The sequence below is a fragment of the Camelus dromedarius genome, unplaced genomic scaffold (genome assembly GCF_036321535.1).
Source record: "Camelus dromedarius isolate mCamDro1 unplaced genomic scaffold, mCamDro1.pat HAP1_SCAFFOLD_164, whole genome shotgun sequence".
NCBI lineage: Eukaryota > Metazoa > Chordata > Mammalia > Artiodactyla > Camelidae > Camelus > Camelus dromedarius.
The window spans coordinates 2,030,108-2,043,780 of NW_026989842.1; the positions used below are offsets into that span (position 1 = coordinate 2,030,108).

At 42.9% G+C, this 13,673-nt stretch overlaps 1 protein-coding gene across 4 annotated transcripts in view; it reads right to left on the reverse strand.

The window, feature by feature from the left end:
* The window catches only part of LOC135320917 (uncharacterized), a 140,317-nt gene that overhangs the window by 110,404 nt on the left and 16,240 nt on the right, over positions 1-13,673 (reverse strand). For 2 of the 4 annotated variants that reach the window (XM_064484126.1, XM_064484127.1), the window contains exons 13-15: positions 8,321-8,480; positions 5,037-5,267; positions 4,541-4,674 (exon numbers count right to left, since the gene is read on the reverse strand). The gene's annotated coding sequence lies outside the window, so the exon portion shown is untranslated. The other 2 variants (XM_064484128.1, XM_064484131.1) reach the window with 2 other exon arrangements.

Genomic DNA, 13,673 nt, shown 5'->3' on the forward strand with positions numbered 1-13,673 from the left:
CGATCCTCTTCTCCACCACCCTGCAGTCCTCGTAAATTGACGGCCACGTTCATGCGCGGCTGCTCGGCCACCTCCCCATGCAGCACAAAGACAAAGAGCCGAGAGTCATAGAGCGTGGTGCCATACAGCTCCTCTGCACGTGGAGCTTCTCGAAGGTCTTGGCCAAGAGGCAGTCGGTAATGGTGACAAGGCCCACGACCTTGTGGTGTGTCTGGAAGTCGCTCCACCCATTCTCAGGCGCATAGTGGTGACTTTAGTGGATACAGAGTGCCCACTGCGAGCCGCACGGGCTGATCTGCCTCACCAAGGAGATTCGCTTATAGATGCATAACAAATTCTGCTCTGAGATGATCCCCACGAGTTGGACCACCACGGGGAGAGTCTGGTGGTCCTCAGCACACTGCACGTAGTCAGGGATGTTCATGTTGCAGGCCCTGACGAGAGGGAAGAGGAGACCGAGGTACATACTGTGCTGCGGGCTGCGGGCCTCACTGGGTTGCGGTGACCTGGTGTGTACCAGTCAGAAGGCAGGGGAAGCCCAAGCAAAGCCGGGGGTACAGTTTGTCCTCAGCGTCTGCACATGGCTACCGCAGCTCAGATCACATTACGCAGCTTTTGGTCTAGGCCTCCGCCCTCTGCAGAAAAGGGTCATTTCTTGTTTTCTGTTTCCAAGCACCTAGCCAGGCCCTGATGCAAAGTCAGTGCTCAAAACTGCTGAATAAAGGAATGAATAAAGGAACTGCTTCCACACCCCTCAGCAGGATATAATGCAAAGAAACACAGTAGGATCAAAAGTCCTGGATTTCAACTCCAATTTATTTGAACTCCTAAGCTGCAGAATACTTGATAAGAAAACTTGCTTTGGGGAGGAGGGTACAGTTCAGTGGTAGAGCAAATGCTTAGCATGTATGAGGTCCTGGGTTGAATCCTCAGTACCTCATTTAAAAAAAAAATGAAACAAATAAATAAACCTATTTACCCCCCTCAAAAAATATTTTTTGAATTCCAAATTCAAGAAAAAAAAAAAAACACCTTGCAACTGACACAACATTGTAAACATGAGTATACTTCAATTAAAAAAAAAATCCTTGCCTTACAAGAATATATCTGGATTATGGAAGTTTACAAGTGTAAAATGCCTAGGGTACCACCTGCATAAGAAGAAGGAACTGTACAAATTTACTATCCCTCATTTATGAGCTATATTTCCTTTGGGCGGTTTATAACATCTCAGAGCTAATTTTCTCAGATTAAAACAAAAGAAGGAAACATTACCGGATTCTCCATACTGCTGAAGAATCAGATAAACCTATGATAGCATCTGACCCACAGAGTTTACTCAATAAATGCTTGTTGAATGAATGAACAAGCAAAGTGAATGCTGCTCCCTGCCACAGAGCATCATGATGGTACTGCCTGGAAATCCCAAGCCCACGTTTCACCCGACTCTACACTAACCATGTGTGACCTGGGCAGGCCTGTGTGCTCCTCTTAACCCCAGTTTAATCATGAATAGAAATGAGGGCAATAACACAAACCTCAAAGGGTTAGTGAGTCATTACTGAATTGTATCCCAACTTTGCAAGATGGAACCTTTAAAGAAACTTGGGCAAAAAGTCCGTAGGCCCTCTCCATATTATCTCTTACAACTACATGGGAATCTACATTATATCTCAAAATAAAAAGTCTAATTTATTAAAGAGGCTATTGAGGTTAAATGAGCTCACTGTCTCAAATAAGGAACACACAGTACAAATAGGTCAATGCCCAGCCCATGAGATACACTCAGTAAACATTCCCACTGAGCCCACTGGTCCCTCAAACTTCAGAGCACGATGATGTGTCCTCATGGCCAGAGGCCCCTGCACCTGAAACTAACAAAGCTAATGGTCCCCACTTTCAAGAGCCCCTGCCACCACCGTAGGTCTAATTTTGTACTTGTAATTTTTTTCTATTTATTAAATAGAAAAACGTAATTGCATAGCCTTCAGGTCACCAAAAGCAGACTACAGAGATCATGATGGCAGCCCTTCTTCATGAAACAATAAAATGAAAAGCCATTTCCACAAGATCTCTGTGTAAATCTACTAGGGAACTTCATCCTGGACTGAGAGGAAGAGGACTGGGGAGGAGGGGGCAATCTGCTGCACACAGACCCATGGGCCACCTGTCCCACGATGGACTTTAGACCCAACACTCACCCTCAAGGAACTTCAAAATAGACACAGACAGAGTGCTGTGGACAAGATTTTTTTTTTTAAAAAAATCCCTGATTCTCTCGCAGGTTTTGTTTCTACCGAGAAACAAATGTCTTATGTGTATAATGTTTCACAAAAGACTTAAACTATTATCACCCCAACTTGACGCATTAAGAAACTGAGGGAGAGAGGTTTATCACATTGTGCAAGATTAGAGAGAGGCAAAAAAAAAAAAAAGATTAGACTGAGGCCACGTCAGACACTGTATTTAAACCCAAGCCCCTGTTCCAGTGCTCACACTAGAAAGTGGGATACACTGCCCCTTTCCTGCCCTCTCCCTGCAATAAATGTCTGAAGAGTCTTTTCTGTGCCACCTGGAATCACAATCACTTCAATTTTCCACAAAGAGCTATGTCATTCCTTGGAGGATGTGTCAAAATCTGTATGTTGAATGGGAGGAGAGATTTGTATATTCGGTTTCTCAAAGGAAACATGGCTTAAAAGAAACTGAAAAGCACTTTTCTAGTCTAAGTCTTCATTGTGCAGAGAAGGAAACGGAGGCTCAGAAGAGATGAGGAAAGGGTCTTATTAACAAATATTGCCTCAGCGCAGCACCAAGCCAGCCTTGGGCACTTCTGGGGGAGGATCTGGAAGGCCCAGGAGAATGAGTCTTAGAAAACGGAAAGAGAAGAAGCATACGAGGCCCCGTCTCTACACCACCATACCATGAAGTTCCACCAAATTACCCAGTATGGGTGCAGCCAACATTAAGGTGGGCTAAACAGGTTATGGAAACCTGGAACTCTCAACCATAGTGGAAATTCCAACGTTTACTATGTTTTTTTTCCCAGTTCAAGCATCAGCTCAGTGGGCACTCTGTACCAGGCACTACATGAGGCCTGGAGTTCTCCCAAATACACAACTCTTATATCACGTGTGCAAACCACACACAGGCCCACCAGAAGGAAAATGCCCACAGATAAGGTGGAATTACTGAAACTGAAAGCAGCCAACCAGCATATATTACTAGCAAATACGGTGCTGCTAGAAATAGACTCATGGACATAGAAAGCAAACTGTGGTTAGCAGGCAGGAAAAGGGGGATTAACAGATACACATTAATAAATATAAAATAAATGACAAGGACCTACTATATAGCACAGGGAACTATATTCAATTTCTTGTAATGAGTTGTACTAAAAACAATCTAAAACATATGTAGATACATATGCATATGTTTATAACTGAATCTCTGCTGTACATCTGAAACTAACATTCTAAATTGACTACACTTCAATAAAAAGTAATTTTAAAAAATAAGTAAAAATAAAAGCAACGCCATTTAGAAAAAATAAAAGAATTCTCTGATCCCCTTAGCTGTAGGTGCTAGAGAAATCTGGTTACAAACACCAAGTCCACTGGGTCACTCCAGCACTGGCTGTCACTCTTTCTGACCATCAGAGAGTCACTTGGCTTCAGTGAGTTTATTTTCTCTTCTGTGAAAGGCTTCAGTTGCAACTAACGATGTATAGAATCTCATCATTCACAAACCCAACAATTAATGAGGACTTCCCATGGGCCAGGCTCTGGAAATATGAAAATATAGGGTCCGAGATATATTCATGGGTAGAAGAAATTTATGCCATAAAGACATTAATTCTTCTTGCTTTGATAGACAGATTCAATACAATTCTGTTTAGATTTCCTACCAGAGTTTTTATGGGTAACAAGATAATTTATGGTCAGGAACAACCAAGAAACTTCTTTAGAACCAGCACTGGGAAGGGGTGGATAGGTCATTCATTTCCACTGGTCTTTCTGAAGTGATGAAAACGTTCTGGAATATTAATGGTTGCACCACTGTGAATATGCTAAAGCTGCTGAATTGTAGCATTTAAGTGGGTGGACTTCATGGTGTGTGAACAATATCACAATAAAGATGTTAAATGAAAAAATATTTCTTGACAATTATTTTTCCCTCTATACTACTAGTCTGCCCCACAATTTAAGAAGAACAAAAAAACCAAAACAAACCAAATTTTGCCAGGAGCTCTTTAGGACTGCAAAGTCCCTGAGTCTCCAACTCCTCTGGTGGTGCTGTTCCTGTTAACACACCCTAGCTGGGCTGGGCTAGTTAAGGACTGTAACTATCTTTTTAAGAAAGACGGCCACACGTTTCACCCTGGGAGAGGGAAGGATGGAGGATGTCACAGCCTCATGCCTTCAGCTCATTTTTAACTGAACCAAGCCTTGCTTTCAACACTGTAATCCCTCTCACTATAAAAACAGTGACATCATCAAGCACCGCCATCAAAACACGTGAAAGTGTTCAAGGTACTTACCTGGGGCAGAAACACTGAGGGAGGAGACGGAAGCTCGCTCAGCACTGACGCTCCCTTTTCCCGACTCCAACAGGAGAAGCTGGGGTTCACAGCCGGAGGCTCTCAGCCCGGGGAGCAGCGCCCACACCACTGAGCTGGTCCCAAGGTAGCGGGAAAGGGAGAGGAGGGCAGCCCCGGGGTCGCGGGTCAGGGAAAGCGGGGGGGGGGGGACGCGGGCTGTAGCCCCGCTCGGAGGCCAGCCCCAGCCCCAGCCCCAGCCGCCCGCCCCCGTCCGGGTCCGCAGACCCCGCCCGCCCGGGACACAGCCCGCCCAGGGGCGGGGACGGGCCGGCGGCCGAGGAGAGGCAGCCCGGGAGGAGAGAACTCGCGGGCGGGAGAGGGGAAGGGGACGCCAGCCGCGGACTGAGGGGAGCCCGGCTGGGGCGAGACGCGGCAAGTGCACACTTGGCCCTGGACAGCTGTGGCCGGGGCGCCGGGGCAGGAGCCAAAGTCCTACCGGGCGAAAGAGCTGAGAAGCCTTTGGGGCCGATCCCCGGCTCGGAGTTGCAGCTTCCAACCCTCGGTCCAGCTGGCACAGACTGCGCATGCGCAGGAGGGCCAGCTATCCTCTCTGTGTTCTGCAAGAGAAGTTGGGGAAGGGAGGGACGGAGAAGATGGGAGGAGGAGGGGAGAAGGGGAAAAGTGGAGGGAGAGACATGGACAGGAGGAGCAGAGAGAAGGCAGGGATCTGGAGTGTGGAGGAGAGTAGCAGAGATGGAGAGAAATAGTTTTAACTCTGGGGGCATCCTGAAGGAGGCAGCAGTCCTGCCTCTGCACACTTCTCTAACCCTTCAAGGCCCGCAGCTCATATTTTAACTCCCTGGCACAGCCCTCCACCCAAGGCCTCTGCAGGACCCCTACGGGGATCACACCCGTTGCCCCCAAGCGGAGCTGGGTTTCCTTTTGCTCTGGGAACCAAGCACCCGCAGGTGTTGTCGCTCAGAACTACCTTGGAAAGAGTACATATTCCCCTTTTACACGCTGGGACACAGGCAGGCAATATATCTGCCTTACCTCCACTGTCCCAGGTGTTGTGCTGGCGGGGAGCGGGAGGTACAAGGTCAGATCCCAAAAGGAGCATACTGCCTGAGTTTTGGTGCATAGTCCCCATCCTTCCTGGGTAAACCACTCCCCACACTCGGGGAACCATCAAGGGCACACAGTATGTCCCTGGGTGTGGGATAGCTGCCCTCAATTCCAGTGCCCATCTTGCTAGGAAGATAGGAGTGTTACTGAGTCCAAATTCATTCTCCTTAATGCAGGACAGGCCAGTAAGTTGGGAGACCAGGTGTTGGGGCATGAAATAGCAACTTTCTGTAGACCTAGATGGCAAACTAATGTCCTGGAAAACCATCTCCCCAAGTCAGAATTCAGGCTCCTTTCCTACGAGCTTGGTTTTTGCAATCTTCTTGATGTAGTAATTCTTTGTTGTTAGAATCCTTTGTTCTTGCAGCTATCTACCTGGGTCAGATCCCTGTAAACCTCCAACAAAACAAACGTTATTTTCTATTAGGTAACTTGTTATCTTTATATGAATGGAAAAGTGTTAAATATCCTTAAAGGTCAGAGCATTCAAAATAGGCTCTCCTGTATATTTTAGGCTCTAGGCAACATTGTTTTACAAGCAAGATGAAGCCTAGGAGACAGAGCACAGGGTTTAGTCAAAGGAACAGATCTAATATGGAGTCAGATTTGTTCTTTTCTATTACCAGGGCAGAAGACACATGAGGATTTAAATCCCTTTAAGTTAAAAATAAGTAATATTTTAAAGGAATTTACATACATAGGTCGGAATGTGCATAGCATATCTGGAAAACACACAAAGGTTTGTAAACAGTGGCATCTCCAGGGAGGGCTGAAAGAAGAGAGGATGAGGGAAAACTTCTTTCACTTGTGTATTTTTGTGCTCTGTTTGAAATTTTTTAACCACATGCATGTATTTCTTTTTCAGTTAAAAAAAATGTGTAATGGAGCAAAGGAGTAGCAAGCTCAGCAAATAAAGCAGCCATGGAATCACTGAGCCATCACTTTTGATTTCAGCCAGGAAGCATTTATTGACTCTCTCCTATGTGCCCAGTGCTGTTTTAAGACTTCTTTTATTTTTTTTCATAAAATAATAAAGTGCTATTCCTCACCCCTGCCCATGGCTGGTGGAAAACCAACTGAGTTTTTATTGAGTTGTTTTCCAAGAAGTAGAGATCAGTTATAAACAGAACACATCTTCAGGGCAAAACAGGCGGAGTGGTTTTCCAGCAGGCCAGATAGCTATGAAGGGTTTTCAACAGAGGCACACAGAGGCTGAGAGAGAAAGCCTCCAGGACCCTACAAAAAGCTGCCCAAACTGCCTTCTCCATGGCACTACTGAAATAGGAAAGAAAAAATCTGACTCCATATTAGATCTGTTCCTTTGACTTTAACCCTGTGCCCTGTTTCCTAGGCTTAGTCTTGTTGGTTCTGCACCTTTTGTAAAACAATGTTGCCTAGAGCCTGAAATATACAGGAGACCCTATTCTCAAGGCTCTGACTTTGAAGGATATTAACACTTTTCTATTCACATAAAGATAACAAGTTACAGAATAGAAAACAACATTTGTTTGTTGGAGGTTTACACGGATGTGACCCAGGTGAAGAGCTGCAAGAACAAAGGATTCTAACAACAAAGAATTCATACACCAAGTTTGCAACAACCAAGCATTCCCACTTCCCATTTTTAATATAAGAAGAGCCTGAAATCTGACTTGGGGTGATGGTTCCCCAGGACATTATTCTACCATTTCTCAGCTGGCTTTCCAAATTAAAGTCGCTATTTCTTGCCCCCAAAACCAGGTCTCCTGATTTATTGGCCTGTAATGCACGAGCAGAACAAGCCTGGACTCGGAAACACACACATTGAAAGTACCCATTTGGTATATTAAATGACCTGCTTCTACTCATCTTCCTGACGTTTTATTCTCTTGACCACTCCTGCTATGTTTATGAAAAACCTGTCATGTGGACACATTTCCACCTCTAGCCACTACCCTTCCAGGTAAGAACTGATGCCAAGAAGGCAATGGAAGTTGCTAGAAGGTATTACCTGGACAAAATAGAGCAGAAGTGGGTTCTGGCTGATGTTCAGGAGCAGGCTGGAACACCTGACAAGATGTTATAAGTACGGATAGACAGCTGGGCACCAAAGGAGAAGCTTCTAAACTTCCATGAGGGACTTGTTGGATAGGAAGGAAAAGTCCCAGACTATAGCTCGGATCCCACCACGAGCTTCCTGGGCGAGTCTGGGCAAGTAATTTAAAATCTCTAGGCCCGTGCTGTCCAACATGGGAGCTACCAGCAACATGCAGGATTATGAAGTTATTCTGTAGCCAGACAGAATTATAAAAAGACATTTTATTGCAAAGGCCCAGCAGGTATAATATTTAAAAACGTTATTGGTTATCTTGACCTAACGAGATATTTTTGTATGTGTAGGTTTCTGTGGTTTGTAAGGCCTGTGACTAATGATTCCGTTACAGTGAAGTATTTTGAAATTATAAGTTACTGGACACAGTACCCTCATATCACAGTTGAAAAAAACTGATCCACATAAGCAAGGTGATCTGACTTATTAGTTATGAGCAGGGGCTCTGGGGCCAGCCTGCCTGAGTATAAATTCTCACTCTGCCTCCAGGGGGTTCTGTGTGAATCTTGGACAAATTATTGTTGTTTTTGTTGTCGTTGTTATTATTTGTGCCTCTTTTTCCTTACCTTTTAAGTAGCGAGGAATATGTAGACTCTATCTCCTACTGTGTTGGCAGGATTAAATGAGTAAACGTCTGTGCTGCCCACTTCCCTGGGTTTCAGCATTCTCCAGGCAATCAGTGCCAAACTCAGAGGCATTCTCCACTGTCTTCGTCAGTCTGGGGTGCTGTAACAAATTACCGTGGGTCGGGTGGCTTAAACAACCAGCATATTCCTTATGGTTTGGAGGCTGAGACTTTCAAGGTCAATGTATCCTTGAGAGGATTGCCAGCTCGAAGATGGCTGTCTTCCCAATATCTTCATATCCCAGAGAGCAGAGAGAAGCAAGCACTCTGGGGGCTTGTATAAGAACACTAATCCCATTCATGAGGGCTCTACTCTCATGACCTCATTTTATCCTACTAATCACGTCCCAAAGGCCCCACCTCCCAATACCATCACCCTGGGAGATGGGGTTTCGACATATGGATTTTGAGGGGATGCAAACATTCAGTCCACACATCGGCTAAGTCTCCCCAACATGCAGTCATCAAACCTGTAGCTAATTTCAAAGTAATATTTATGTCTCTCTGCCCATTTCCATTCCTACATCCACTATCACTGAAGCCCTGTTACATTTTATTCCTTATTTTTCTGGTAGAGATTTAATTGATTCCTCTAACTCCAATGCTCCCCTCGCTCCAGTCTGCTTAATAGCCCTGCCAGGTAGGTCTTCCTTAAAACACCTTCCACTTCACCTGGTTGTTTTTTAGTTGTAAATGTCAGAATCCTCTCCACACCCCATCCTATACCTTTAATCCGTTACACTACGGCTCACTATGTTATTTTCCTCTTACCAATGTAAGAAATTTCCATAAGCTTAAGAGCTTAAACCAGCACAGATTTATCAGCTTATGGCTGTGGAGGTCAGAGATCCAACACAGTTCTCATTGGGCTAAATTCAAGGTAGCAGCAGGGTTCCTTCCTTCTAGAGGGTCTAGAAGAGAATGTTTCCTTGTTGTTGTTGTTTTTTTCCAGTTTCCAGAGGTCACCCACCTTCCTTAGCTTGTGCCCCACGACTTCCTCCATTTTCATGGTCAGCAGCCTTTCTGAACATTGCTCTATGGCTACACCTCCCTCTGATTTTAAACTCAGCTGGGAAATGTCCTCCATTTCAAGGACCCCTGTGATTACATTCAGCCCACCTGGACAATCCAGGCTACTCGCCCTATTGTCTCATCTCAGGATCCCCTTGTCCCATCCCATTCAGGCATTATGAATGTGGCTGTGACACTCACCTTGTGTAACATTTCCTCTCATGGGCATTTTATGGTTCAAGGCACATATGAATGACTTTTTGTTTTTCTTCCTTAGCCTTTCTACATTCAGTATGTCTGGTGAGATTATATGAATCCTTTTTATTTGTCCCCCTGCACTAATCTTTAATAATGTATCATGGGTTTAAAATGCTAACTGATAGACAATTTAGAAGACAGAAATCCTCTAAGATTTTTGTCCTAAAATATCTGTCATGCATTTTGCCATGTACAGTAACATGTCACAGGTGGCTACCCTGTGGCCGGGGAGGGACATGATTCTGCCATAACACTCCCCTCATTCTCACCAATGTGCTGATCACCTAACCAAGGACCTATGCTCCCCGCTTCGCTCACTTCCTCCTCCTTTCCATTGACTACCCTGTTCCCATCGCTTCCTTCATTCAGCACATCAGGATTTCATGACCACATTCTTCTCTAAATGGAATGGGTATCTTGAATCTAATGTCTGACAACTGTTCTTACTGTATATGCACACACTGACCTGCACATAACCCCGTCCAGCTCTTTATTTTCCTAGAATCTCCCAGAGGAATCAGTTCCATGATGATGGTGATGATGATGATGATACTGACAATGATGACAGGGACCTCTCAAGGATTCTGATAAAGAGGGAATTAATAAAGGGAGGGAATCATTGCAAAATTGCCCCAGAGACAGGCTTAAAAGTAAATAACTGCTGTAGTGTTTAATGAAATTGACTAATATTTAACTATTTTTAAAACTTTATATCACTGAATTTAAAATTTTAACGGGAATTCTCATTCACCAGTAACCAAGATTCAACTCTAGGACCAAAGTCTAAGGATTTCAATCTTCTAACAAATTGTCCACTAGCCTTTTAAACACGTGATCCTTTTAAAAAGCTTAGTGCTGGGCTGAAAATAAGCAGGATTCATATAATCTCACCAGACACAGTGAATGTGGAAAGACTAAGGAAGAAAAACAAAAAGCCATTCATAACGTCTTGAACTTCACGTTGCTCACAGGAGAAAATGTTAGCCAAGGTGAGCGTCACATCAACATGACGCCTGAGTGGGATGGGGAAGCTGATCTTCCTCATCAGACATTTATCCTGATTTGTTAGATGCCAACACAGTTTCCTCATTGGATTTGCTTCTAACAAGTATGGAAGAATTTACGTTCTACCAAAAGCAGTCTAAACATTTTCCCCTGCTGTCAGGTCTCTGGACTGAATGTCCCCACAAGAAGGACATGAATATGTTTCATAGGGAATTCTTCCTGAGAAACAACAGGATTTTCGAGGGAAGAACTGCAGGCCCCCCATGGAGGGCTGGAGGAGTGCTAGAGGGGGCACTGGAAAAACAGCAGGAGTGAGTTCAGATACTACCGCTCAGGTTGCCAAAGACAGCATTGCTATCTCTGAGGATATGACATTCTCCCAAAAGTTCCATGAGTGAAGGTACCTGTGAACACTAAGCAGGTTGTTAAGAAACAGCAGCACATAATTTGCGTCACAGCTCAATTACAGTATGTTTAGATATTTGGAAAATAATTAGCCCATTTTCCTTTGAAACTGCAGCAGTAGCAATAGAAATAAAAAAGGCTGAGCCGTCTTGGAGACAACAATCAATAAACAATTCTAAATCGGCAGGATTCCTTGACGATATGCAAGCAATGAGCTAGATGTGTGCTGCAGATACCTCTTACTGCAGGGCTCACTCCTGCAAAGCATAGAACTAGTTTTCTCAGCAGACAGAGGGAACCAAGTCAAGATTCCAAATCTTGAGAGATTTACTATATGGCAGGAAAGATCACACAAGTACATCCAGCCAAATATGAATAAATGTAATCAAATATTATCAAATGTGATTGGAGCACAGATGAAACAGAAATTCCTTTCACCTGGGATCTAGAGAGACTTCTTCAGAAAATGTGGCTTTGGAGATGGCCAAAGACATGGGTGGAAATTTGGCAGAACAGGATGTAAGGAATTTTAAAACTGATTCTAAAATTCATATAAAAATTCAAAGGATCCCAAATATCCAAAACAATTTTGAACAAGAAAAACAAAGTTGGAAGACTTGCACTATCTGATTTTCAGCCTTTTTTTTTTTTTTTTAAACTACAGTAATCAGAAAGTATGGTGTTGGTGTAAAACAGGAAAATAGAATAATGGAGCAGAATAGAATGTTCAGAACTAAACCAACACTTATATAGACAATTGATTCTCAAAAAGGATGCAGTGGAGAAAGGATCTTTTCAACAAGTAGTGCTGGAAGAATTAGATAGTGATATGCAAAAAAAAAAAAAATGAACTTTGATCCACACCTCACAAAATATACAAAAATTAAGTCACAATGGATCATAGATCTTAATAGGAAATCTAAAACTATAAAACAGCTAGGAGAAAAAGCATAGGCTTAAGCTTTATGACCTTGGGTTTGGCAAATATTTCTTTGCTATGACACCAAAAGTATAATCTATTTTAAAAAGAAACTGATAGAGTGAACTTTATCAAAATGAAGACTCTTCAAAGCTGTTCTAAACACTGCTAAGCAAATGAAAAGACAAGCCTTAGACAGAAGCTATTTGCAGATCATATATCTGATAAAGGTCTCTCTTTGTATCTGATCCAGAATAAAGAGGTCTCAAAACTCAATAATAATGCAAACACCTGAATGAATGAATGAGGCCAGAAAACACACTTCAGTAAAGATATCCAGATGGATAATAAGCATATGAAAAGATGCTGATTAAAGATGCCATTAGTCATTAGAGAAATGCTTTCAAAAACCACAGTGAGATACTAGTACACATACATACAAGAATGAATACGATTAGAAAGACCGACCTTACCAAGTGCTGGTAAGGAAGTAGAGCAACCAGAGCTGATACACACCACAAGGAATTTACAATAGTACAACCATTTTGGAAAAGTCTTTAACAGTTTCTTTAAAAAAGGTAAATACCTATCTACCATATAACCCAGATATTCCTCATGTGGTGCTTTAGAAAAGAAAAGCATATGTCCATATAAAGACTTGTAACCAAATATTCACTGCAATTTTATTTATAATAGCTCAAGTTGTAAATAACCCATGCATCCATCAAGAAGTAAATGGAGAAACAAATGATGGTCTATCCAAACACTGCTCACAACAAACTCTTCAGTAAAAACTCAGCACTAAACAATACTCTGCTATAAGAAAAATAAGCTATTAATACAGCAACACAGATGACTCTCAAAATAATTACACTGAATGAAAGAAGTCAGACAACATAGAGTAGATACTGCATTAATCCATTCATACAAGGATCTTGAAAATGCAGACCAATATGTTGTGATGGAAAGCAGATCAATGGTTTCCAGGGGAAGAGATGGGGAGGGAGGGAGGGACAACAAATGGCAGGAGAGAAGCTTTGTGGGTGATGGGTATGTTCACTCTCTTGAATGTGGTCATGGTTTCTTGGGGATATACTTATGTCAAAACGTATTAGCTGTACACTTTATACGTGTGAAAATTACTTTGCCAAGTATACCTCAAAGCTGTTTTAAGAAAAAAGGCACTTCAGTCCTGATCCACCTCAGCGCCTGATTGGAGCGACATGATCAGTCCCTCACCCTGTTTGCCTAACAGGAAGGTAGAAAACCTCTCACGGAAAATAACATATGGATTTTTCATTTGCAATGTCTGCCATGTAATAAAGAATTTCAAGACATGCAACATGTCAAGACTATATAACGGATAATATGAGAATAAGAAACATTAGACAAAGGATGCAAACCCCCAGGTGATGTAGGCATCAGAGTTACCAATAAAGGCTATAAAATACTTTTAATATATTCAAGAAAATAAGGAAATTATGGGAGAATAGACAACAGGGTAAAGACTTTCACCAGAGAAATATACTGGAATGTATTTTTAAGAGAAATCAAACAGATAATCTAGAACTGAAGCCTTCAGATCTGGAAACAGGTAAACAGAGCTAATTAGGATCCATTTTAAGTAAAACTTTCAGTAATGCCGGGTAAAATACAACAACAAATGTAACACAGAGCTAACTATGGAAAGAGAAGT